At 43.2% G+C, this 26,805-nt stretch overlaps 1 long non-coding RNA gene across 1 annotated transcript; it reads left to right on the top strand.

The window, feature by feature from the left end:
- Positions 1-15,925: 15,925 nt before the first annotated feature.
- Positions 15,926-20,399, top strand: LOC144141372 (uncharacterized). Its single transcript, XR_013316559.1, has 4 exons — positions 15,926-16,438; positions 17,483-17,564; positions 18,033-18,119; positions 18,851-20,399. It is a non-coding gene; the product is annotated as an uncharacterized LOC144141372 (long non-coding RNA).
- The last annotated feature ends 6,406 nt before the right edge of the window (positions 20,400-26,805 follow it).

Below are 26,805 nucleotides of genomic sequence, written 5' to 3' on the forward strand. Positions count from 1 at the left end.
TGGGTCTACCACATTGTTCTATTACAAAAGAAAATATATTTTATGTCACCACCGAGTTCAGAAACCAGATGTATAAACACACCACAAGAGATCAATAAAGGCCCAATTTTGTGGATAAGCCGGTACCAAAGCAACCGGGCGCACCGTCAATATTATTAACGCCTTACGCAATGCCAAACCGATCCTCCGTATATTTCGCGAGCACCGTAAGCACCGATCAGAGTAACGAATAGCTGAAGTTGTAAACAAAAACCCGAAACATGTAAAAAGAGGTAATCTTATTTGGAAAATTTATATCATGCAAGTGGGAGAGCAAACGAATGTGTGAATTGACATAAGTTTTGACATTTTTCTTCGTCTGTCGTCCGCACACCACTCTGCAAAATAAAATCATAATTACTACACTTCGTGCCGAAGACTTAAAAAACCGTTCAGAGACCTACGCTACGTGAACAAAAAAGCTCATATCCCCGGTTACTAGGTTTAATACAAACATTGCCAAATCACAACCGATATGCATAATACTAAAGATTTGTTCTATACCAGAGGTTTTCATTTCTGGATTCAATATTTTCCGTTCGTTGCCAAACGTCAATTTTTGCATTGGCTTTTTATTACGAACCCACTTCCAATCACTTTCATAAAAAATCTGAAACGTCCACCACCTGGCTCGCTGATGTAAAAATATGCTTCGTGTGTGACACTGCATCAATTACGGTGTGCCTAATGGCGTCTTGAGCCATTGAAGCTCAATCTCTTTTCACAGAACACCTGCCGCTCGAGTTTCATTAGGATAAAGTGAGAAAAAGTACTCAAATACAGCCAAGCCCCGCCGACAGCTGAACACCTTGTCTAACCATTTCTTCTGTAGCATTGATGAGGACATTTTTGGTGCAGTGTACTTCCCTGAGTAATGGTAAAACTGTACGTAGCAAGACAAAATTTTTAGAGGTGTTTTTGTTTACATTTATGTGTGGGCACCTTCAAGCAACGCAGGCCGTAGTCGTTTGGATTATGGCGTTTTTAGTTGGTCTCTATAGACTTTTCTAAACGACGAGCCAATACGGTGATTGTCGATAAATATAGCATAAAAAGTAGCATTTGTTGTAAATGCGAGAGGGCTCTATACCAATCTCTAAGCCATTTTTTACACTGAGTGAACGGTATCGTTAGCCCTAAATTAAGTATTCAATTCGTGTGTTCATCTGGGCTGGTATGAGCCAGATTTTGTAACTTATTTTGTCGTCACTAGTTAAGTGCGGGGTGACGTTCGTGCTTGCCACACCTGCGTTAACATGATAGGCAAAATTCCATTTTCTACGCTGTGAAGCCAGGAATTTGCTGCACAGAAGTGCACTGCATCCTAACTGTTATCATAATTGGCTGAACCGTGTTATTGGTTCCGACGACACAATAGAAGAACGCGCTCTGGCGTAGTCATTACTATATTGGTTTTTGCATGTAGTCAGTCTATAACAAGCTTCGGCCTCGTTACTTTGTAATGCCTCTTCGCTTGGGCGTGGTATGAAACTGTGTTTCAATATTGCCGTTTTTTAAAAAGAAAGACACTAATAGCGGCACTTGCAAATATTTTGTTGGTGCACTGTGCATGATAAATACGCAAACAGAAAGTTCCTATTAAGAAATAAAATCTTTAACCGGTTTCGAAGGAAGGCCCTCACAAGCTGAATATGCCTTAAGTTGAAAGGAATGCATGTAAATGAATTTGTGCGACTTCACCTTTATCTTCTCTACCTCCTTAAAGGGGCGTACGGAGATTTTCGTCTACAAGGAGTTCCTAAATCTTGAGAAAATCAGAACTATTCTCCTGAATGTGTTAAATGCCATTGAATACATATTTCCAGTGGGAACTGAAGCTTGTCGCAGCGAATGGAAGCGAAGAAGATAGCGTGCGTAAAGCACCGGACTGCAACACAGTGTGGAGAATGGATCAAAAAAGAAAATGGACGTGGCAAGTCGTGGGCAGAAGGTGCATTACTATTCACAGGTTTTTGTAGGACGTGCACACCCACAACACCTCAAAGCCAATTCGAATATTCCTCCTCGTCTCCAATACTCCTTTAAGTGGAGGACGCCAAGAAAGAAAAAAAAAACTTGTTGCGGCTTAGCTCAGATAACCTTGGATATGTAAAGAAAAAGGTTGGGTTACTTTATTTGAGCCTTCGTTTCGCTTGGTTAACCTTTGGTGCAGCTGTATTGCCAGCCCGGATAAAAGCCGTTCGGTCCCGTGCAACGCTCACAGGAGGAGCTCCGGCGTTGGTCTCATTTTCGGCGAATGCGGCGTTCCTCTTTCACGGCGAATGTGGTCGCAAGATGAGTCACAGCCCGAGAAGACCCAGCTGTGCATGTGTGAGAGGCTGCGGGTGTGGTCGGTTGCCGATCAGTTGAGCTGCCGCTCCCGTCATGGCCGCCGCCGCCACTAGACGAGCACAACGACTGAAAATGGGGCCCTGTGCGTAGCGCCGACACCGTGCCCGGCGAATAGCGCGATGCGCTTCACGGGGTGTGTCACCGGGGGTTTCTCCCCGGGGGTGTGTCCCGGCTGAAAATATTAACTTGCGCTTCCTGGGCGACACCGCTGGAGGAAAGTAGTAAGGCTTTGCATTGAGAACGTGGCATTGCAAAGTAATGAAGACGCAAATCATAGGCGACTTCTCGGATCGGCGCATGCGCCCAGGCGACCTGAGCTACCTGCCACATCATCATACCGTACCGCAAGACTGCAGGATGTTGTAACGTTTACTACGGGCATGGTTTTTTTTGACCACCTAGCTTACGACCGGAACGCAACGTAATCAGCCAGCCATCACCGATGCAACGGCCATTCATCAATGACATCGATCGCCACCCATAAGCCCGCACCTATGTGCGTAGTGCTTTGTATAGTGACTGTGCTGATTGAAATTCCCGGAACGCGAAAAAATGTTCACAGGCGACATAGCCGAACGTGTGGTCAAAGATGAGAAAACAGAAGCACGGTAGGGTCGGCTGGTCTTACGCCCGTTTGCTTAACACGGGCCCTAAAAATTTCTGGCGTCCGCTTCAGGACTGTTGGCGGCCTAATTCAATCTTGAGAGCTAACCAGGCCAGTGGGTGTGGCAACGAAAGATGAATCATTCAAAACGTGATGTCTATCGGCAGAGATTGTATTGTGAGGTCGAGCTAAAAAAGAATGCATAGAAGCGGAACAAACCAAAGACAAGGACAAGCGCGTGACTGAACGCGATGCAGCTAAAGGAGCCGCAATGCTAATACAGAAAATGGAGTACGGCAATAGAGCTCGCATCGAGGCTCACCGGGTCCTGGCAGAACGAAAGCTGTGACTTAAGGGGGGTTTGTAGAGATCTAACCCGGGTTCCAACATTGTAAGTGCGGACACTGCTATTAATACGGCTCAGAGCGTCCGCAACCCTCACAAGTTCATCCCACCTTCGAAGAGGAACGAGATGAGCACGACCCGTACATAGAGCGTTTTGGGAGAATTGCGACCGGTCCAGGTTGGCTCTCAGACAAGTGGGCGTTGTATTTGCAATTGCGCTTGACAGGAAAAGCACTCAATCCTGTCTTGCGCATGTCATCCGAAAAAGCAATGGATTGCCCTAGCTAAATTACACCGAGAAGGGCTACCGGTGCAAGTTAGGGACTCCGAGCCGGGTAACTCGGAGAGAGGTCGTAGTTTGCGGGTCGCCATATACGTCTGCCTTCAGGGACGGCGTTCTGAACGGACGGCATTAGTTTTACTCAAGAGAACAAATAGAACGTTTTTGTACCACTTCAACTCCGACGCATTGTCGTGAAACAGGCGCACTCAGAAACCATGGGTGGACACAAGGGCGTTACACAGACAATGCTTCGAGTACGGGAAAAATTTTACGGGCCTGCAATGCAGTCCGACATGGCGCGATTCGTTATTTTGTGTGACAACTATCAGCGAACTGTGCCTAAACACCCAGTTTCCCTTAGAGTATACGGCGGAGATTGAGGCATTTCGGTGTGTTGCCACCGACCTTGTCGTACACCCCTCACTGATTGCCGGGAACAGAAAACCACCCAAAAGACCGCAGATGTCACACGCACCGACCGATAAAGCTGCGCGAGTGATCGTTCCCGAGCTTGGGGACCATTACTGACAGCCTTGCCAAATAATACCAGTTTCCCAACAACTCTACTTCTGTAGAACGGCGACACTAGAGCTTGTCGGGGTGATTAAGGGAACTATTTGTAGGAAACAATTTGTTTCTAGAGTTTCTACAACATTTTGGTCAGTTAAAACCCACGAGGCACATTCACAGCAACAGACTTTTGTTGTGGCCTCACAACGATAAAATAAGATGTCTGTACTAAACGTGAAGTAGGGTTGGGTACCTGTGTCCCATCGCTGCGGAGTTGCAAGAGGTGTTTGTTTGCTTGTGTGCTTTCTTCTGAATTCAAATTCAGTTAGATACTACTTGTGGCAGTAATGTAAAAGAACACAACGTTCCTCAGTATACTGCCTCTCGTTGTTCTGTTTGTGAACATGGTGTGCCTTAAACAAACCTCTCCGGCTGGGGTGTGAAGGTGATTGCTAACATTCCCGTGCGGAGAGAAAGCTCTAGTGGACAACGACGATGAACGGTGGTGAAAGAGGACTAAAAAGAAGAAAGGAAAGGTCGGCGGGTCCTTACCTGTTTAGCATGTGGCCTCACATTGACCATGCCTATTACATTAGGTTTTATTTTTTGTGGATTTTTGGACGTAAATAACTCGTAAATTTGTTTCGTGTTTATTCGATGTCATCACGAGTTTTTCCCTTTTTCCCTTCTGCTAACATCACCGCACAAAACGACCTGTAGCAGCCAGAATTTCTAAGATGGTTTTTTCAGACCTTTTGTGTGTTTTATGATTTGAAGAAGCATTTTAAAGGAAATCTGGTTTTAGCTGCAATTGTATAGAAGTGTAGTCAGTAGAAACGTTTACAGCGTAAGTATATTCCAACACTGCAGTTGGATCTCAAAAGAATAGCCATTTTGTCAGCCAGTCACTGTGCTCACTTTTTGTGACACAGCTATGCCATGCAGCAAAATGCAGTGTAATAATCACTAGCGTGCTATAAAAAAAATTGCGCTAATAGCACTTGAGAGGACCATCCTTTTGATGAACTTCATACCTTTGCGTTGTTAGTCAGAACAGGGGCAGGTTTTTCTACCTTCCGCAAATTCATTGACGCTTTTACTTCAGCAGTGTTATTTGGCGAAGCTCTAGACACTGCCGACGAAGTAAAAAAAAAGCAGGAGAAAGGCCACAAGATTTTTTGTAATAGCTGATTCACTGATTCAACTAACACTCTTAGAAGAGACAAACATTGGACCATCTCGTTGCAAGTCAACATTTTAGTAAATTGGGAAATGCATGTACCCCAACAAAAAGTATTAGAAAGAAAGCCACACCATGGTTTAAGAGTTCTTCAAAGAATTGAACAAATGCAGAATAAAAGGAACGAATGGGGACAACTTTTATATTTTTTCCTAAATAACAGCAAAACACAATTATTGGCTAAATCTAAGCCTTGACATGGTTCCCTTAAATCCAGAAACACTTTTGTGCCAATAAATGGACTATAAACTGTAGCATTGGGTTCATTGTAATGAACCAAAGTTGAACAAATTGCACAGCCTTGTGCTGAAACATTTCCAGCCTTCTTTTAAGAACAATACTGGTCTCCGATGTATTATTTGTTATTTCGGAAATTTTAAGCTGCTGACTCTGAAACACTACAGGTATCATGTACCAAACTTAGCCGAGTAAAATCAACGAAATGACAGTAAAGGAGGCATTCTTTTAAAGTAGGGTCGAAAAAATGTGTTGGTTTCTGTGATTGATTGCCTTTCTCTCTCGTATCTTATTATGTATTTTCTATTTACATTTTCTGTGGTGCCTTTTTATTGCAATAGCTCTGGAAGCGGCAGGAAAAAAGCAATGAAGAACCTCGGACGCTCCGGCGGGGCAATATGGAAACTGCTGTGCTACATGCCAGAGAATTGCGCGTGTATAAAAGCTGTGACTTGTGACATGCAGAGTTGGTACGCAGAAAGTTGTCAGACGGCTTCCTCGCTGAGATTAATACCGAACACAGCACATAGGATGGTTGAAGGCTATTAGAAGGCTCCTCCAAGGAGCGCTATTCAAAAGGGAGACCTTGAAAGTAACATAAAAAACAAGTAAAACAAAAATTGCCAATTTGGGTGGCCACTTTCAAGTCTAAAATTCGGAGTTTCGAAATCAATACCTTTTTCCTGAGTCCTCCGGGAAAACCAGATATATCCAGTGCAAGCTTTGTAATTTTACATTTTCTGTTGTTGCAACAACGCACTAATTTTCTAACTTTAAGGAAAGAATCAAGGTTACAGAGGTTTTCAAAATTTTTATTATGGGAGAGGTTTCAGCAGTCTGCATACATTCTTAAAATTAGACAAATAATAAAAAGGCATTGCTTCCTCAAAACACCTTCTGCTGTCAGGATGCCTCTTTGGGCCGACTAAAGAGCGTGGCCATAATTTGGACTGTGGAATATAGGATCTCTTGTACTCATAGGCTCTCCTGTATAGGCTCTCCTGTTGCATTCCTCGGAGAAATTGAGAAAGAAAGTGACGTGACCACTGTAGCCGACCAGCAGTGCACATTGAATGGCGTCTTCAAGTCTTCTCACCTTTTCGACGTCAATCGGGCTCTACCTCAAAAAATAGGGGAAGCTGATGGCTTTGCTATACCGCTACAGTGACTGCTTTTTTTTCGACTTTGAAGCTACTTTGGACGCCTCTCGCAATGCACCGTATACTCACGGAGGCCTATCAAAACAAGATAGATACTACCCAGCCTTTGAAAATGAATGCCTCGCCATAATGTGAGCCATTTCAGCTTCAGTTTGTATGTCATGGCGGGCCCTTCAGCTGGTAACGCACCACCATGCACAGTGTTGGCTCACAAATTTAAAGCACCCTTCGGGTGGTCTTCGATGATAGACATTTCGCCTTGAGGAATTCGACGTGACCATCGTTTGAAATTGTGCAGGAAATATTCGGAAGCCGGCTGCCTCTCGCGCACCCCTATAGACCTGTCACTACCAGACCCAGACGATGACGCCGCGTTCCTTTGCACCATGACGTAAAGCGACCTAGCTGTTCAGCAATGAGCCTACAAAGTTGCGCAACATTATCGACTATCTCGGAAGACGCAATGTCACCGTGCAAAAGGTATTTAGGCGTAGCAATGATGCATTCTGCTCGAAAATTTCGGTGCTAGTTTAGACCTTCACCACACAACAATAACTAAATACCTCCTAGTAATTTCCACCTGCCTGTGTGACGACATTTTGGAAGCATGCCATGACGAACCAACATCAGGGCACCTCGTCATGGCACGCGCACACAGAAAAATCAAGACTAGATACTACTGAGGGCGCCTTAGATCGGACGTTGCCCAGTACTTTCAGAGCTGCCATCACAGCCAGATGTACAAAACGTAGCCCATCGCCATGCCACCAAAAGATCGGAAAAGACCTTGTAGGCCCATTCCCCACGTTACGAGCCACTAACAAGTGCATTGTCGTAGCCGCCTACTAAATGACCCGATACGCAGAGACCACTGCATTTCCAAATGAGATTGCTGACGAAGTCAGAAACCTGTTTAACGAAGAGTCGCTACAACATGAAGCCTGTGAAGTCTCGAAAGCGGACTGCAGCGCTTATGCAAATGGTCCTACGCTACAGCAACACGGGTCCCGAAAGACCACGCCATACAACTCACAGATGAGCGGCCTAACCGTACATGTAAACAACATGGCCGCGGACATGGTGTCTATGCACGTCGACGTTGACCATAAGAGATGGAAAGAAATAATCACTTACGTCATGTTCGAGTTCAATGCAGCAATCCTGGAAACCATGCAGATAACTCCTTTCAACCGAGTGTACGGTTGCGAGCCGGCGAATATGATCGGCGCCATGCTACCATGAATTCAAGGCGATGACCTCCACGTCGACGTCCAAGGTTACCTACAGCGGGTCGACGAGGACCGCAAGTTTGTTTTTACGTACGTAAAGCGCACCACAAGCTGGTGGGCACCTAACTCTAGAACCTCTGACGCCGAAAGCTGAGTATCCCTCAAGGTGATATTCTTTGTGTTTGGTCACCAATTTGTCGACGCTGACTCAGTGATAAGCTTCTGCGACGCAATTTCGGGTCCTAACAAATTCATCCAGGTGTGGGCGAACTCAGTTATGATGTTACCTCCGACGGTGACAATGCCATATACGGCGAGAAGCAATCAGCGTGGTTCACCTGAGGTCTTGCTTTTGCACGATGACGGAATATTTTGTTCTGAGTCGCCGTGTTGTTTTAGCCTCGTGTCGTTAAACTATCAGATAGGGTTAATAAGGCGAACTATACATTCTGATTGCTTATTTGTGTGTTTTGTGTTTAGCGTTCAGGGGCGCCAGGCGCTGTTACCATTGTTTCTAGCGAAGTGCGGGTATCATTTGTTTTCTTTGGTGTGCCGCATGGGCCATCTTAAGCAATAGAGAGATTGCTTCGCCCTGACGTAACCGGCCTCAAGTAATCCTCTCTGATCTCCCGTGATCTCGATGTAATTCCACAGTCCGAGAAACAATCGCACTGAAAGAAAATTGCTGCCAGGGCAGACGCCACCGCCCGAGACTATCTTGCCCACGTCACGTTGTTGACTGCTTTGTTCCTGCTTCTGATTTTTGGATTTCTTAGAGAAGCGCAAGTTCTCTCCTATAATTTGTTCTCTGAAGAAATCTGTGTCCTTGTCGGCGACGTGACATTAGTTAATAAGTGTGTGTTCAGCGTTGTGGGATTTTTAGGATGAATAACAGTACAGCAGCTATTGCGACACGCCGAGCTGTCTGCCATTCTGCACAATTACCTTAAATTTTAATTATTTTGCTCGGTTATTTGACCAGTATGCTGTTAATTACGGATGTAAGTGCGTTCAACATATTGCATGGAAATCAGATTGAGCTGAAAAATAACAGTCGCCAGTCCCAGTTTTCTTGAAAGGGATTTATATTCCCCACTGTGAGATTTGCGGTATAAGCTAATTTTATTTTCGAAATCCGGTGACAATGCTGCCGTGTAAGGTCAAAAAAAGTGCGTTGTTTTGTCGAACCCGCATCACCTATTGCTTGATATGAGGAAGTATTCTGTGCTAATAAAACGTACCTCATGATATCACAAAACTTGAATCAAGAATATTTTGTTTACTCCGTCCACTCTTGCGGTCTTCCTAGAGTTTTATTTCGTTTAAAAACAGGCTTTTCCTTGAATCACTGTATACGATGTTTTAAATAAAACAATACTCATTGTGGTTGTTGACGAAATTGGGTAAATAAATTCTCGGAAATGTGCACAACAAGAAATCTTCTGTTCTTTTGATTCCTCATTTTTACCTCGCTTTGCAACAGATCATTAAGCTAAATCTCAGAAAAGTTTCGAAAATTCGATACATTACGTGGTTTTCAGCAACAGATAACAAGAAAGTAGAGCGAAACTGAGCTAGGGCAAATTTCTGCATTGATTGATGTAATCTAGCTACACTCCCCACTGATCAGTTAACCTGAGCTAGTATAGCCGAGACCCCCGTGTGTCTGTTTCAGCACATGATCCCAAAGGTCATTGTAGGGTAAATTTATAAACAAACTATGTGTTTTTGTCTTCATCAGTCTAATGAACCTGGAGAAATTTCCAGTGTATAAAAAATGTATACATTATCAGTTTTACTCAGAAAAGCATAAATGAGCAATGCATGATTGCCGCAGCTAGGATATCGTTACTTTATTTTCTGAGTTCAATCGAAGTTTATGTTTACAATGGTGTATTGTATTGAATTGAAACTTTATTTCTCTCTTGCTGCGGTACAGTAGAGAGAGGATGCATGAAAAAAAGCTGCAAACAACGCAGCTTAAAGACACCATACATGGCTTTATATTCGTAAAATAAGAAGCGGCCTTTTATTTCGTCTGTGTAGGGCTCTAAAAGCATTATATTTAAAATAATATTAATACTTGAAATTTTAGAACGGCAAATCATCTTTTGTGCTTGCTGTATCACAAAGGCGTTATGACTGCAAACACGTTACGGCATCGTAAAACTATTCACTCGTGATAATCTTTCGCGCTAATATTACCTGAATATAATAAGTGTATTAGCAACTGCGTGATGCAAATGCATTAGCCAAGCAGAAAACTTTGTAAAGAATCATGGATAATTGAAATCTTCATCCCATCATCAAAACTCTGAACATTTACGGTGTTCGCAAACATCAGCATGAGAGAGGGGGGAAAATAGGCAATTAAACAAAATCATCCTGTCTACCTCTCCGCCAGGAGGTACAAAAAAATCTGATTTTTCATGAGAATTGAGTCACCAGTTGCCGCACTGCTTCGTCGCAATGGTCCTCCGCGTCGACGCTCTTTTGAATCGGTCTCGTCTTTCCCTGTTTCTAATTTCTTGCCCTACTGTTCAAATCACGGGCTGTTTGATTCGCGGTGTTTATCCCGGCCTGTACAGCTTGCCTTTTGGTAAATTGTATGAGCAGATTGGACGCCATGCTGGCTTTCGCCCACTGTGTTGTTCTCTGGTGTTCATCATCCGGCAGGCGAAGCAGGAGCAAATCCAGCGGTTCTGTGCCGCACGACATACAACAAAAAACCTTACGCTATAGCGCAGCGAAGTGCGGCTATGCACCAGCCGTAAAGCTTCAGGGTCACACAGGAAATTCCCGGATTCCACCACAAACAATCGCCATGTTGTAGTATAAATACTGTAACAAATGGTGGTAACCATGTAACGGCGCTAAAAATTGTTGGGCCTAAACTAATCGATTAGTGCAAAAACAGGCCCTATACAAAGATAAAAGCAGTAAAAAGAAGGTGAACGTCTGGGACTACGCAACGATGCTTAGTTCCGCTCGAATGCATGGAATATTTTGGTAGCTTCTACAAGCTGTCATTTTTATGTAGTTTAGCTTGTCCTTGTTGTTATCGAGGTAAATGTTTACCATGAAACGGCTTTCCTTAAGAAACACCAGGAAAACTCAAGCACCATTTATTGTCTTTGCAACCCTTAAAATATTTTTTCACTAAACACGCGGTTAACAAATATAGTTCAGATGTCGTTTCTCTAATAAAAGCACTTGTTTGTACCTTTTTCTATACAATCCTGTTCGGCCGTATATACCTTAATAAATCACACTCCTTAAAAGACTTATTTCGTTCAAATATTTACAATGCAGACACACAAGAGCAAAGAAAGAACCACGTACTACGAGCGCTTGTATGTTTTGGTGTGTCAGTCTTTTTTGGACCGTGTGTGTTTGCGCTGTACATATTTGACACGAACGAGCAAGCCCAGCAGAATCATCTTGTGCGATATTCAGCGACTACACGCGAGGCAGAAACGATGACCGGATACGTTTTATACGGAGCGTTAACTCAACTTTGGCCGAGAAATATGAGCAGCAATGCGACTTTTATGAGTTGGCCCTCGGCCACATAAGCCGAGGGCCAACTTTTAATTCAGGGGTCTGGTTCCACGTCTTCTAGGTAGAGGCTTTACCTCAATGGCTTAGGGGGAGGTTTCGGGGCTCAATTCGTGGTGCAATCTTGGGACTGTACCCGCGGGCTCTTAGTTTATCGTAATGGCCCCAGAGGCGGTTCGTATTGAGTTTAGTTTCGCTGGAATGCTCTTTAGCCTGGGATCAAGGTCAGATCATATGTGTGAGGACAGTGGCTTTCGACAACGACAAACTTACTCAGAGATTGTAGGCTGCCTCCTCTGTCTACTTGTGTATAACCCAAACTCTAATATATTATAATTACTTACGTATTTGCCGGTGAACCCAGCTAAACTTTGGGACATGGCTCAGTGGGTATGCTGAGTGATAGGAACGCCCAGGCAGCACAGGACTGTTCGGCCTTACTCAAGCCGGTGTACTTTGGCCGGTAATTTTCTGACCGGCCTTTCTCCGGCAACCATGTTCAGCCCGTCTCCAAATGTGGGCCTTTTGGCCGTAAACGGCCGTACTATCACTGTCCAACGACCAGTGTCCGTCGGCCAGTCAACCGGCTTACGTTCATAGGCCAGATTCCAGCCGTAGGGTTCCGGCCATCTCAAAGCTACCTGCGTGCGGCCGAGGTACGGCCACCGGAGGACAGCCGAGATGCGGTCGTCGGACTCCAGCCGGACTAAAGCTGCCGGTAATTCGGCTGTGCTACGGGCATTGTAGTTCAGCCACAGTACGTTAACTGTACTGAGGCCGGTGGACGACCACTGCATGCAGCGCCAGCAGATGACTCAATCGCGCTGTCCAGCAGCACAAACCCGCCATTTTGGGTCCACTACACCCACATCAAAGTGAGCCCGCGCGCAACCACCAGAGCCCTTCAGCCTTCAGCGCAGCCTGGCTTAATTATCAGCGTCAGTTTACACCAAAATTAATTTATTCAACAGTGCTCACAAATGGTCGTTATTTTATTTGCTGTTCCTTTTTTACTGTCGAATACAGCAAATATTCATTTCTTTGCAGAGCTGGAATACATGTATTGTCCAGGTCCTGATATCTTCTGTGGGGCGGCTTACCTGTAGTAAACAAGGAAGGATGGGGGGGGGGGGCGGGAGGCGGAAGGCGGTACTTCAGTGGTTTGAATTTCACAAAGATGAAAGTGCCGCTTTCAGGCAATTTCTTTTAAGACAATACTTTCATGCTCTGACTAAATCAACTATTTTTACAACAGCTGCTTGACCAGTTTTTTTGTATATAAAACCGCTGCGAATGCCTTTACGAAGCGGTTCGGTACTCCACAAAACACTCAGCAGCATTCAAAATAATTTACTCCACACAAAAAGTATGTGCAGCATTTGGCCATTTTTCTTGCAAAGAATATTTCTACTCGATCAACTTTTCTGATCTTTCACAGGGCTGATCCTAGAAGAGATCAAAGAAGTACTTTCAGTTTCAATATATTTTTTATGTTGTTCTTATGAGTTACGTGCACACTCCTTAATAGTCCAAAAGAACTTAATTTACTACGTTAAGAAAATTCTAGACGTGTTGCGAATGACGCCCTTCTTATGATGGCTGCAGTGGTATCCCTCTGTGTTCACGCAAGGAAAGGCGTAAGACAAGAGTTTCATATTTTCTTTCGAACAAATAACTTAGCAATTGTAGTATTCATACAGCAACCCTTGCATACTGCAACGAATAATGGAATAAATATTTCATTGGTCAAGTTCGAATGCGTAGGTTTCTCAACCCGTCGGAGGCGAACTTGCGGCTCCGCAAGTTTATTTATTTATTTAGTTAGTTAGTTAGTTAGTTCATTTATTTTTGTTATTTGTTTATTTTTTTAATTGTTTGTTTTTTTACTTATTCAGATATTTATTTATTTATTTATTTGATGCCTGCTTGCCCTTGCATGCATTGCAGCAGGGAGATACATAACACTAAGCATCAAATATGAGAACAAATAAAAAAATAATTCTAGAAAGCGCGTTGAAAATCGTCATTATAAACAGTAGATAAAATCATACGTGGAAGATAATTACACTCTCATATTGATCTAAAATAAAATGAATCGCGCAAGGCGACACCTTAAAGGAAAGTTAATAATTTGCTTCAAGCTAGTGATCCCACTTTGGGATATGTAGAATGGCGCTTGGATATATTTCTCTCCTTATATTCCAGTTTTGGAATGATAGATATTACGAAAAAATTTCAAACTCAGGTTTCGTCTATGATCTTTCCCGTCTTACCATTTAAGTTTACTTTTACTTTCCCTCATCCTAAGTTTACAGTGCCAACACCCAATACGAATCGCACTGCCCTATTCTGTATGTTTTCGAGCGTATCAACCAGCTTTTTGCTGTAGGGATCCTAGAAAACACATGCGTGCTCCTGCATTGAGCGCACATGAGTGAAATACGGTTCCTCTTTTAAGTTAGGTGGAGGTTCGCTGAACTTTTATCTCGGAAAGCCAAAAACACGTGCAGCCGTAACTTGTATGTTGTGAACGTGCCAATTTCTCTAACAACTCCTTAAATAAACTCCTCGTTATTTATATTCCCCGGCCGTTCTTAAAGCAGTGTAATTTACTGTATACGCATTCAATTGGAATGACGGTTTTCTTGTAAAGTTGACGTTAACACACTTTTTAAGATTCAACGACTTTTCTGAACCAGCACACCAGGATGTTATTAATTTGAATCATGCTGCAAGTATTCGGAATCACGTTCATTCGCTATAGTCCTGTAAATTACACAGTCATTCGCGAACAGTTTTAACAAATATTTGAAGCCAAACAAACAACATAGGGCCCGAAACTGATCCTTGGGGATTTCCTGAGGTCGCGGGCACATATCCGGATGAACAACCATTGAGAGCGACCAACTGCTGTCTTAGAGAGATATACTCGGCTATCCATGCAATAACCGATTCATTCAGTTGATTTCCCGCAATGTACTAACAAGAAGGTGATGTGAAACACCGTGAAATGCTTTTTTGCCGCGCAAGAAAATAGTCAGCTACTTTAAGCTTATCTATTGCTAGAGCCAACTTGGGCGTGAACTCAACAAGATGCGTTGAGGAAGAAAAACCTGACGAAATCTGTGTTTGCTAGGATACTGGCGATTATGTATAACCAAATGAGTCATATCCCACGTGTAGCTAATCTCAATTTCAAACAAAACAACTAAATTAACATCCAGGCTTCGTCATTCACAAGGCTCTGTTGTTACGGCAAATTTAAAATAACACTTGTTTCTAAATAGGCAGGCATAAAATCCCATGAAGTAACAGAGTGCAGGGCACGAAGTTGAGCTTACCAATGCACGAGCTTAGCCTCTTCTACGTTTATCACAAACAATATAGTGCACATTGTTTTTCGAAGTATTATTGTGAGAAGAATAGCCGGAAACTTGCGCTTTTGCGCGCCCTTGCCTTTCTTTGGTGGGGAGTCCTTGACATGGCGCCGGTTGAGCTCCTGCGTGGTGGCCGCCTGGTCGACACTCTTTAAGGCCACTTATTTTGGTGAACCACCGCCATCTCGGGTCGGACATCGATGCCGGGTTAATGTCTCCAATGGTCTCCATTTCTTGAGGGGGCGAATAGCCTCGAGCTGATGCGTTGACGAAACCGACGGGCGAGGCGTTGTAGCGGCTACGACTGACGAGGCTTAGCTCACCCGTCGGTGTGGTACAGTCTTCTTGTGGCAATCAATGACATTTCGACGGCCTAAACGTTTCCCTGGTAATGTCCAGTGGGTCCTTGCACCTTGCCGGTTCACCTAGGACACTCATTACTGTTTTACAAACGTAGTTCGTTCATTTAAACGTAGAAACACCGAGAGGATTAAAAACGTGTCTGTGCCATTCGACTCCCTAACGGCTCTTTCTTCACCCCGGGAAAAACCGGTCCTACATCGGCGGGTCTTCTTTCAAGCACGTCTGTGCATGAATTCTCGGCGCCCAGACGCGCGCCGTTGTTCGCATAATGACGTATAACCTGATACCTTACGAAGGCCGGTCTGCTCTTAAACACCAGTTGCCGAAAATTCTGCGGCCGTTCGCTTGCCGTAGTTCGGCTGAGGACCGCTAACCAAATGAAATACGTACATTCCGACGCCGTAAGTCGGTCGCTCTCCTTTATAACACCGGCTGCCCGAAGAAACTGAATATTCTGCTGCCGCCGGACGCACGGTGCACCGTTGAAAGAGCGGATGCGCGGCAGCCGTGCTACACTCTAATCCTGGTAACCCATAATGTAACTTCTAAACGGAAATAACCTATAAAATAAAGGTTACAACGGATCCATTTTAATGTTTTCTTTATCCCAGTCCATTCTAAGGGTTACAAGCGTGAAGTTCAAAGCGGTTTATAGGTTACATTAATGATTTATAGGTTACATCAACAAAATCTGACATGTAACCTTTACGCTGTAACCTATAAACCGCCCTGTAACCTATAAGAGATGCTCGTCGCGCCTTCTCTCCAGACGGCCGTTGATTTCTCTGTTGCATGACGGGATATAGAGAAATGGCGGCGCCCGCAGGCCCGGTGGCCGCGTTTTCGCGCCACTCGAGCCTTTTTACCGCTGTGATACCCCTACGATGACGCGAGGATTGCTGTTACAAGACTTATTTGTCGGCGTGCGTCGTGGAGGCTGCGGCGAGCCCATTTGTGACTGGCAGCGCTACACGGCCCGTTCTTCTACGACCAGTATCAAGTTCGCAATACAAGACTTATTTGCCGGCGTGAGTCGGGGAGGCTGCGGCGAGCCCATTTGTGACTGGCAGTGCTACACGGCCCGTTCTTCTACGACCAGTATAAAGTTCGCAATGCCCCGGTGCCAGTGAAAGCGAACTCGGTGAGTATATTCCCGTAACGGTTTCCGTGTTTTCATTGGATGTATCTTTTCGCTGGGGGCTTTTCAATTTGAAATTGCAGCATTCGAGAGGGATTTTCGTTACCTGACGGGTTGCTTCGCTGGACGTTTTCTGTTGTCCTCGACGGCAACTGAATGAAATCACGGGCTTGCGTTCGTTGCGTCAGACTAGAGCGGACGATCGGGAAAGCCCGTACATTATAACAGGTAACGGCGCTCGTGACCTGCTTTCTGCTCTGTTTGCGCGCCTTCGTCATGTGTTGAGCGTTTTATTTACGCTGTTGGCTGCATCGGGCGCACTTGACGAGCTATTGGCCCATGTAATTGTCAGGTAGCTCTGTTTGAATAATTGAATTTTTTTCCCATTAAAGTATTATATTATCGCGATATTCTCTAGGTATTACCATTTTGTTTCAGCCGTTGGGAAATGTTCATTTTTCTCGCTACATATGTTCGGAATGGTGTCGAGTTTATTGGTCTTGTAGTAATATATCCGGATAAACACAAGTAGTCCACTAAATGCTGCCCGAAATTTCTAAACTCCCTTTTGTCCAGCACAGGCCTCTTTTTTGTGAAAGTTTGTCCTACCGTACAATAAAAAGTTTTCATATGTACAACACTCTTCATTTTTGTAATTCTTTTCCTTCAGTGGGTAAATTTAGTGTTGGTCATTTTGAGACAGCGGGCCATTTTCACCATGTTAAGTGGGTTTATTATTCTCATTCGCACAAACCAGTCGTTTACTTATTCGCGTGGTATTGCAGGGCAAATGGTTGTTTCGCGTGGTCCTAGGGTAGTGCAGTAAAGCGACTTTACAGATTGGTGGTATGTATGAGCCAGCATGCAGGCTGCTTGATTGTTGTTGTTTTTTTGATGATACAGAAATTGTGACGAATTACACAGAGACAGGTGCAGGTGTAAAAATGGGTGCTGCACCCTCATCGGTTCCTGGCTGTTCGAAACGTGTGGTTGCATATGGCTAACTATGCTATATCAACAGATTCAACACTACTGTTTTTCTTGCAGGCAGTGTTCCTTGAGCTGACAACCAGGACTCCCCTGCGTATGAGACAAGTTGAAATGCAGTCTGATTTCAATGGAAACAACGGTATGAAAATGCAATAACTAAAACACATTCATTCAAATATTCTTTATAAAGATGGCACCCAGGCCTGCACAGACAAAAGTATGATACACTTGTAAAAATTCCAGGCTTTTATTCAAGTGTTATGATGTTATATTTCGTAGCTTATTTTGCCTCATATTTAGTGACTCTTTCTATCAGTTCGTTACTACATGAACTTTATGAATTCACATAATGATTTCCTCCGCATGGAGTTTTGTAGTTTTTAGGCAACTCTAGCTATTCTATAAGATGCGTGGTTTTGCAGAGCCAACAAGAACTCTTTTTCGAAAAGAGCTCTTTAAGTAAGCTCCAGTGTTAGTGGGTGCTTGTACTGTGTTCTTTTCTTCGTCTGGTCAAATTTGAAGTGTTCTTTCATTATGAATGTATACCAACTGCCCAGCTGTAAAGCCTATTACATTTTAACTCAAATAACCCTTCGAGTCATTACAGGCACAAACCTCCTGGGAATGCCACTTGAAGATCGGTGCAAGTTCTAGATGTACCCTCTCCCACAACACACCTGGACGAAGAAAAAATGTAAGTTGGCGATTCCTTTTTACTGATAGCCGAGGAAGAAACCACCGATAAGAACATTTTACTGAAATGAAAAACGTTTCGGCTTCCACGTGGGATCCTTGTTCAAAATGAAACTGCCAGTACAAGGGGGGGGGGGGGGGGAGGGGGAAGGGTAAGGGAGATGTATAAGTACAGCCAAAAATGTGAAGCAGACGGCGTCAGCATCGTGAAAGCACGTTTCATTTCATTTCATTTCATTTATTGTACCTTCAAGGCCCGAAGGCCTCAGTTTAGCGCGACGTTTAGTGCGTTTCCTGAGTTTAGTTAGACGTTCGCTCTGTTGCGTGTACTAGTGATTCGACATGAAGGCGCGGAAATGTTTTTGTTTTCTCTTTTGCAAATGTATGTGAGTTTATCTCGTAGCCCAAAGTTTCTGCCTGTTCTGGGTGAGCCTGCAGAAACATTTCGGGAAATAAACTGGAACACGGCACGATTAAAATTCGGGAAGGTTGGCCGGTATGACTATAGTGGCTTCGCGTTGTCCTGAACAATGCGGCCAAATTACTCTCTGTAACGATTACTGAATGATGTGAAATTATTTGAAAGGCCGTAAATCACTCCTTCTCTGGTGTGGCCTTTCATTTCATTATCTGGTCTCCGTGCAATATATTTTTCGTACTTCATGCCTGTAGTTTGGTGTGAGGGGCTTATGGTTGCACTGGATTTTGTTCTTTTTCTGAAATTTTCTGTAGATGGCTCTTCAAGGTGGGGAAATCCAAGTGACGGCCCCATCTGCGGCAGCAGTGAACAAGTTATTCAGACGACTTCGGGAAATCTTCAGCGTGCCCTGATTTTGTACCTGCTTCTGTACCAAGTAAATTGCGAAGCTTATCTCTGAATTTTTCCAAGCGCCTTTTTTCATGCAGGAAATTATAGATCCCATTTAAAGTTTGTCCAAAAGACAGAATGCAATCTGCCTAGAAACTTGTTGGTGCTGCATAAAAAACGGTAACTTAGCGTGGGAATCACAACTCAGGTGGAACTGTAAGAGGAACCCAAGAGGGAAGTGTAAAGATGGATTCGTAAAGACGAGTGAATTCCAAGTGTAATATTAGACTCTGAGTGGAACGGAGAATGTAGGGAACATAGCCATAAACACTGCTTTGTATGAAACAGTGAATTTGTAATAAATGTTGTTTCTACTTTCCGACATTCTGCGTTTTTTTCTGTGGGGAACCATGACAATAACGCTGTACTGGGAAAGTGCACCTCTGAGAACCATCTTATAAATGTAGCTCAAACTCGAATTCGTCTGAAATTGTTCAATTGCAGTACCAAACAATTCGAAATACTTTGCATACATCCGTGCAATTATTGAGGCGAAGAATCTGTATACTTGGCCATGTTTGTGAAGCTGTTCACGCAACATTTATTAAATAGGTTTAATAAGGATATATGAATAAACCGAGTTTTACCTGGAAGTCTAAAGCATTATAGGAAACACCAATTCGCCCAGGAATCCGCACTCGTCTAATACTCATTAAGGAACGATAATAACATTGGGGTGATTCGCAGCTTCGCTTTTTTAATAAATAGCCCACAGGTGTTTCATAATAATAAATGGGAATGTTCAAAACTACTGATGCCAAACTTCTGGAAATGTGCTCCTGTTAAATGCGCGAACATGTGTGCATGTACTGCAATTCTCTTTTGATAATCATGGCCCAAGTTGTCAGACAAGAATTCTTGGCTTAAGGCTATGTTATCACAACTTTGGCGTCCTTTTGAAGTATGCTATCAAGTGCATGTTTCCACTAAAGCTTGCTTTCACTAAAACCTAATGTTGTTTAACTAAAGCTCAAATTCATACCCGCAATTTTCTAAAAGACCTATCATGCATGTTTGATACTGGTTTCTTAAACGGCACAAAGCTGATACAAATATCAAATTTAGTTAGGCCTGTTTATAAGACTTAAGCGTTGCCAATGCTCACTACGATTTCTGGGTGACAACCTGGGTAACGATTATCGAACAGGTAATGCAGTGCATATATATTAAGAGAACATTTTCAAGCTTTCTGGCGCCGCAATTTTAGGAATTATAAAAGTATAAAAGTTTATTCAAGGAACGCACAAAAGACACCCGACGCAAAAGTTTAGACGGCGCAATGGACAGCATGGTCGCACATATCGTCTTCCACTAACGCGATGTTTGTTTACCACGCGGGAAAGGCGCCTTCGCGGTGCCGCCACAGCGGCGCCGGCGAAAGCGCGCCGGGCGCGCAACATGACAGCTTCCAGGTGTGTGGCCTTGGACGGCGGTACATGTAACTTATATAAAGGTATACATGCTGAAAGCTGCAAAGTAACCCATAACTGAGTAACCCTTACGTGTATACGTAAATAAAGGTTACGAAGATATAGGTTACATTTGTACCTTATAAATTATAGGTTACAAAAATTCGAAAATGTATACCTCTATTAAGGGTTACCCAGCTTAGAGTGTACGGCCGGTCTCCTTTCGAACACTAACTGCCACAAGAATACGGATATCCTGTGGCCGGTCGCTTGCCGTACTTCGGCTGAACACCGCTTCACGAAGGAAAAACGGATGCCCTAAAGCCGTACTCCGGCCGATTTCTTTCTCAACATCGGCAGCCGAAAGGCAACTGAATATCTGGCAGCCGGGAAGCTGCCGTTGTGCGTCTCAACACGGGCGCCCGGAGAAATACCGAAGCGCTGGTTGCCGAATGTTGGCCTTTCATCCTATGATCAGTGGCTGCCAGAACCTGGATGCTGGCCGGACATGCCAGAAAGCGGCCATAGACGGGCCGGTCTTGGGACACACTTTCTGTGCCGCCTGGGAGGTTTCTGGCCATTCATTGCTACCATCAAGCGATTCTTTTGTTTGGCCTTCAGCTAATGTTTATTAACCTAAGACTTCCCTTTATACGCTCAAATCACGTGTCCCTCTGTGAATGTGATCATGTTTTTGGTATTGTACCCAGGTGTGCTAAGTAAGCTTGGGTTTCCTTTACCTACTAATGTGCTGACTAAAGTAGGTGGCTCCCGGCAGAACAAGAGCATCAAAAACGCTAGAGCTGCTGCATGTAATGGAAATATTATGGTGGGGAAAAACAAGCGGTACAATTGTACTCCTTGTCGATTCTGGAAAATAGCTTTTATGTGGAGTAAAAATGTTTACGGACGTAAGTATTTATTTTAGTTCAAAGAGTGTGGTATATATAAATAAATATATATATATATATATATATATATATATATATAGAAACATAGGTCGGCAGTCTTCAATGCCAGAGGAGGCATAGGGGTGTGGTTAGGCTCTATTAGGCTCTAGAGCCTAACCACACCCCTATGCCTCCTCTGGCATTGAAGACTGCCGACCTATGTTTCTGTATTTCCTCAACGAGCCCCTCATTTACTTACTATATATATATATATATATATATATATATATATATATATATACATATATATATATATATGTATATATATATATATATATATATATATATATATATATATATATATATATATATATTAGCCAATGATTCCTTTAACGTCATAGCTGTGCAAACACAGCTCACTGGAAGGGCGAGAAGTGAAGGTTCTGAACCTGGTCGTTGTGGGGTCATTAAAAAGATGCGCTTTACAATTTAGTTTTCATGCAGGTTTAGCCTGCTTAGTAGACAGGTAATTTTTACAACAATACAAACTACGAAGCTTCTTTCTCGATGAATTCGAAATGGCGGCTACAAATTTTTCATTCGAATTTAATGCTTTTATTTCAACTAGAAATTACCAAATATTTATTATCGTGTTCTGCATATTACAGGAGTCCACTAAATTACTTGTTTCCAGCAATGCAGTTACTGTGCCCGCAATAGCTCTCAAAACATCTCTGACAACCGTTAGGAAAAGTATTATATTGAGTATGGTTGGAAATGACCAACCTTTGGCTACTCTAAGATTGAGCGTTCGAATTTCAGAAAGACTTTATTACCGATAAACCTTAGAAAACGTAAACATCAGGTGCGCCCCCTATACCACCGCTGAATAAGGCGTTTAACGGCGTTAAAAATTGTAGGGGTAGACAGAGGCTCCGCTACCACTTCATGTCTCACTTAACATAATTGGCGGGCAGATAAATTGGCTTTATTATTGTGATGAAATTGCCAATTAGGCGAATTGCGGCGTATGGCGTCGGCGAGACATGAACAGCGTGTGCAAATTAGCCGAGAGCGAACAAGGTACAAGTAAAGAAAAGAAAATTAAATACGTCTGGCATACGTCTGACTCCAATCTTACAGATCGCAATTCCAACACCCATCCCTTGCATCATCTCAAAGAGTTGGCTTTATTGAAATTATGCGTTGAGTGATGGCGTGGTTGCTTCTGGAAATGTGTGTTAGGGACATAAATGTATCAATACTTACAAGAGCAACTTCAGAAGGTACAAGCAAGTTTACGCGAATACCAAATATCTGTATCGCACACTAGTTAAAAAAAAAACCCGGGAGGAAAACAGTACCCCTTTCCTTGGTTACGCGCCGAAAGAGAACTCAAAACCTTTCTTGACCTGAATTCGCACTAAAATGTGCCAAACAATTCTTTCATCGAGCTGAGGAGCCCTACTGAAAAATAGTTTGTTTCACAGCGCTGCCGAATGAAAAAAATATGACGTATTGCACCCTGCCACGAAGGCTAAAAGGTGAAATTGAACTCTTCAAAACGTGTGGTGTAGCACGAGCATTTATCTCTGTTTTTGCTACATATTCTGCCAATCACTTCCCTTTATCTTGTATTTGCTTATCCTGCCGGAACCTCGTCCATGCTATTTTAGGGAAGGAATCATGCTAGTTTGGAATCTCGGTTTCCAATGAAGGAAGTTGGTCTCGATTTCCATTTTGAAATGACTGTGTTTTGCGCTTTTTCGAAAAATATGTAAACACAACCAGGAATTTGGTGACGACTACACTTCATGAGTATGTTTTTCTTGCGGCGCGATGAACGTGAAAGCCAATCATTACGTAGTTTGCATTGATACATGTGGTGTGTGATGTTTAAAGTAGGAGAGGACAACCTCCAGCCTCTGAGCGTAAAAATGGTTTCTGAAAATGCACCACCCAATGCAGCTACAAAAACTTCGAGTGATCGTGGAATTCCATTGAAGAGCCATGTCAATTTGTTTCAGTGTTCCGCAACTTGAAGTATATGGTGTCGTGGAACAGCTAGAAGACTCAGCTATGGGCATAGCGACGCTTAATAAAATACATTTTTTACATAACGACCCAAAACGTATATTTTAAGCGTAGTGCTCAATGGATAGGAGTAGTTCATAATTTTTATCTTATGAGCTCTTCGATACCAAACATGCGCGGCTAGTACGCTTATTGCAAATTAGCCTCGAACGCACTTGATTAAACATTTGGAGGCGTCTTCTGTGAACGTGACAGTGTTTTGAAGCAGAAATAAAATTGCCAAAAACAACAAAACTATCACTCAAGTGCACTTGCTTTATTTTACGTATTTATGGTACCGGTGCCAATTGGTTGTGTGGTTTTCTGATAGCCTGAGTCCATTTGTTTGATGTCCAGTTTATTTCCTTCTATACCAACGAGAAAAATCTTGGTTTTGAAATGTGACTTCAGTGCGTAAAACAATATTGGCATCTATGCATACAAATGTATCCGGAAAAACTTGCGAGCTTGACCCACATTTGCTTGATTTTTCCAGAAAGGCTGCACACCATATGTTTGCAGCATCGATGATCCTTCCTTCAAAAAAAAATCATCTAGTTTGTTAAGTGCCCATTGCACCCTAATTCTCTCTCCTTGTTTCATGCGTGACATGCAAACGCCCATGGCAAAGCTGGACGCAGTTTGACAGGAAGTGCGCCTCCCGGATACTGAACCTTTAGTTTTCGTCAAAGAAAAACACAGTGGATGAGCCACTGCACGTAAGTTCAATGCAGCTTCGTTTTCATTCCTAGTATCATTTGCCATTTGCCTGATTTTTGATATTTACTAAAAGTGGTCCACCGAGCTTTATGATGGCTGTTTTGGAATAGTAGGGTAGCAAAACTTGTTTTACGAGAGCGGGAATTAACTTGAAGGGTTTTCTTGCATTTTTTGTAGCAGCCCTTGCCCTCTCAAGCATGATGTGTTTTATGTATTCAGCTGCATACACCTGGGCGAATTCATTGCGCTGGACTGTTCCCATGCGGGACGCACGCAGAGCGCTGATAAAAAGATTATGCCCTTTTCATTGTCTCTTCAAAGCATCCCAGCCACGCAATGCTCGACTAGGGCCATGCTTGGCGCTGGGGATCTCGTAAACACAGAGTACGCACTCCGCTAACTTAAGAGAAAAGGACGCGGTAATGGTGCAAGTGAAGTTCCTGGCAATTTTTATTACGCTTTTACTGTTGATAGTCTAAGGAGTGTGACAACTGTGCGTAGAAAAGGATGAGAAAGAGGCAGTTGGCGGCAAGCGCAGCGTGTGCACGAGGAACGAGACGAGGGACAGGGGCAGTGCGTGCTTGGGCTTCAGGAAAGTCGGACGGGTGAAGACAGGCTTGGACTTGACTAAAGATGTGGTTTTCTTGTACACTGTGTCTTTCTTGGTAGCCGCAGCCGGGCGCTATGACTGCTGTACCACAGGACTTGAAGGATATTCCGGGGCTGTTATGAATAAATACACAATCGTTTCTCGCTAAGTAGTGGTAACTACACCTAATAACAGCACAAAAATATTTTCTGTTTAAAAGCACTGTCACAAATATATTATGCAATGTTCGCTGCGCTTTACATAGGTGCTTTTCGGGAGCCCTCTTAAAATTAATAATCTTATATTAGTATTTTCAATGAGGACATGGTAGGACGTAAAAGTGCCTAAGTTGAGCGAAAAGAGTAGCGCAACTGTACAGTAAACACTATAAATTCCATGCAATATATATTGGACGTCAGGAAATGTAAGAAAGGGACAAGGAAAGCCCAAAAATGTGTATTGTATAATATGATTCCTGTTTTAGGGAGCCAGATTGTGTCTTTTTGTGAGGTTTCAATTGACGGCTGTGCAGGCGTTTTTTTATTGATTTGACATTTCTGAGCTAGTGGACATGGAAACTACACAGGTTTGAAACAGTGCAAAAAAAGCAATAATAAAGGATCTGAAGTCGCTTTATTTAGGCAAGGGCCTTAGAACAAGGCCACTCGTACTTGCAAAATATTGTCTCCAAGATCTTATGGCCAGGTTGGTTCTACTTATTCTTCAGACCTGAAATATGTTCCTCGCCAACAATAGCCTGCATCAGGGCACGAAATTGTGTTTCAATTTATTGTATTGCGCAAAAGATAAAATTATGGTAGCACCATGTAGGTTTACCGCTGTGATGTTTTCTTTCAAAATTTTGCAACCAAAAGTAAATTGTAACTGAACATGCGGTAGCGCAAGGACGCTAACAAAGAAGCAAAAACGTTACAGTAGACTTTTACTGTAAAGCAGTAGTTTAGGCATTAGGTTTATATATTCTACTGTGGTCGTCTTCTTTTTGAGCACAGGTCTAGTGTGAATTACAAGTTAGCCAGACGATATACCCTACTAACAAAACTTTAACCCCATCCCGCACTTTTTCCTGCATCACTAATGTCAGTTTCTGGAAACACATTATTCTCCGATGTTTTGATCTTTTTAATGCATCTTTTCGGAGTACTTGGCGTTGTCACAATGACGGGCAATTGTTTAAGGTGCTTTTCACTTCGTCGTTAGTACTCAGTCTGAGTGCGATTAAAAGGCAACGCAAAGAAAAACAGAAAAACTGATGAATCTTAGGCGCATATATGAATGAATCGATGTGAAGCAAAGCAAAAAGTGCATGTCATCCTGAAGAGGGCGCCCAAGGCGCCGCACAATCAGGATCTGACAGCCTTCGGATAGCGCAGACAGAGCTAGAAAGCGCTTTAACTGCGCATTAGGCTGTGAGAAGGCTGTCGCGGCTGCCGGTGAATTCCGGGCAACGACTTCGGTGGCCCTGGTGAATAAGTAAGTTTGGATCTCCCGGTGTGAACTGGACATCCTCTCCTCCTACTACTTGTTGGAGAAAATTGGAGTAAAGGGCCATTGATGCCGCCCTATATGATGTGGGAAGGGGTCGCGAAGGCCCTGCATGATTTGCGGTATGTTGCGGGATATTCCACATTACGGTGACGGACAATGACCCTTCAAAAATACACAGAATCCTGTAGGAATACAATTTTAAAATTGTATGAAATCCGCACAGCGATATTTTAGATTGTTAGGATAACAATTCTGCAAGCGCCGATCAGCGGAAAATACAAATCGCCAGTGCGTGCATGGTTTTGCACAGACTGGTGCCATGAGTGTATGTTAAAATCTAAATTTGCACAAACCGGCGTTTCAAGAAACTTCGAGATATTGGAGGTTTAGATAACGCAATAACAATCGCTGAGCAGTTCTCTGTTTTCTGTTGCTCGTATAGAGAGACTGGTGCAGGATAAATTTGCTGCCTAGCTACACAAGCTTCAACATACATGAAATGCGAAGCAACAAAGCGAAACAAAAACGTACTTTAAAAACCCGTGAAAAATTTGTCCGGCAGCAAGGCCAGAATTAGTAGTTAAATACGAGCATTCCATCTCACGAAAATGAGTTTCGAAATTTTTCCT

This window comes from Haemaphysalis longicornis, unplaced genomic scaffold, assembly GCF_048455015.1.
Source record: "Haemaphysalis longicornis isolate Haplotype H1 unplaced genomic scaffold, Haemaphysalis longicornis Haplotype H1 scaffold_6, whole genome shotgun sequence".
Lineage (NCBI taxonomy): Eukaryota > Metazoa > Arthropoda > Arachnida > Ixodida > Ixodidae > Haemaphysalis > Haemaphysalis longicornis.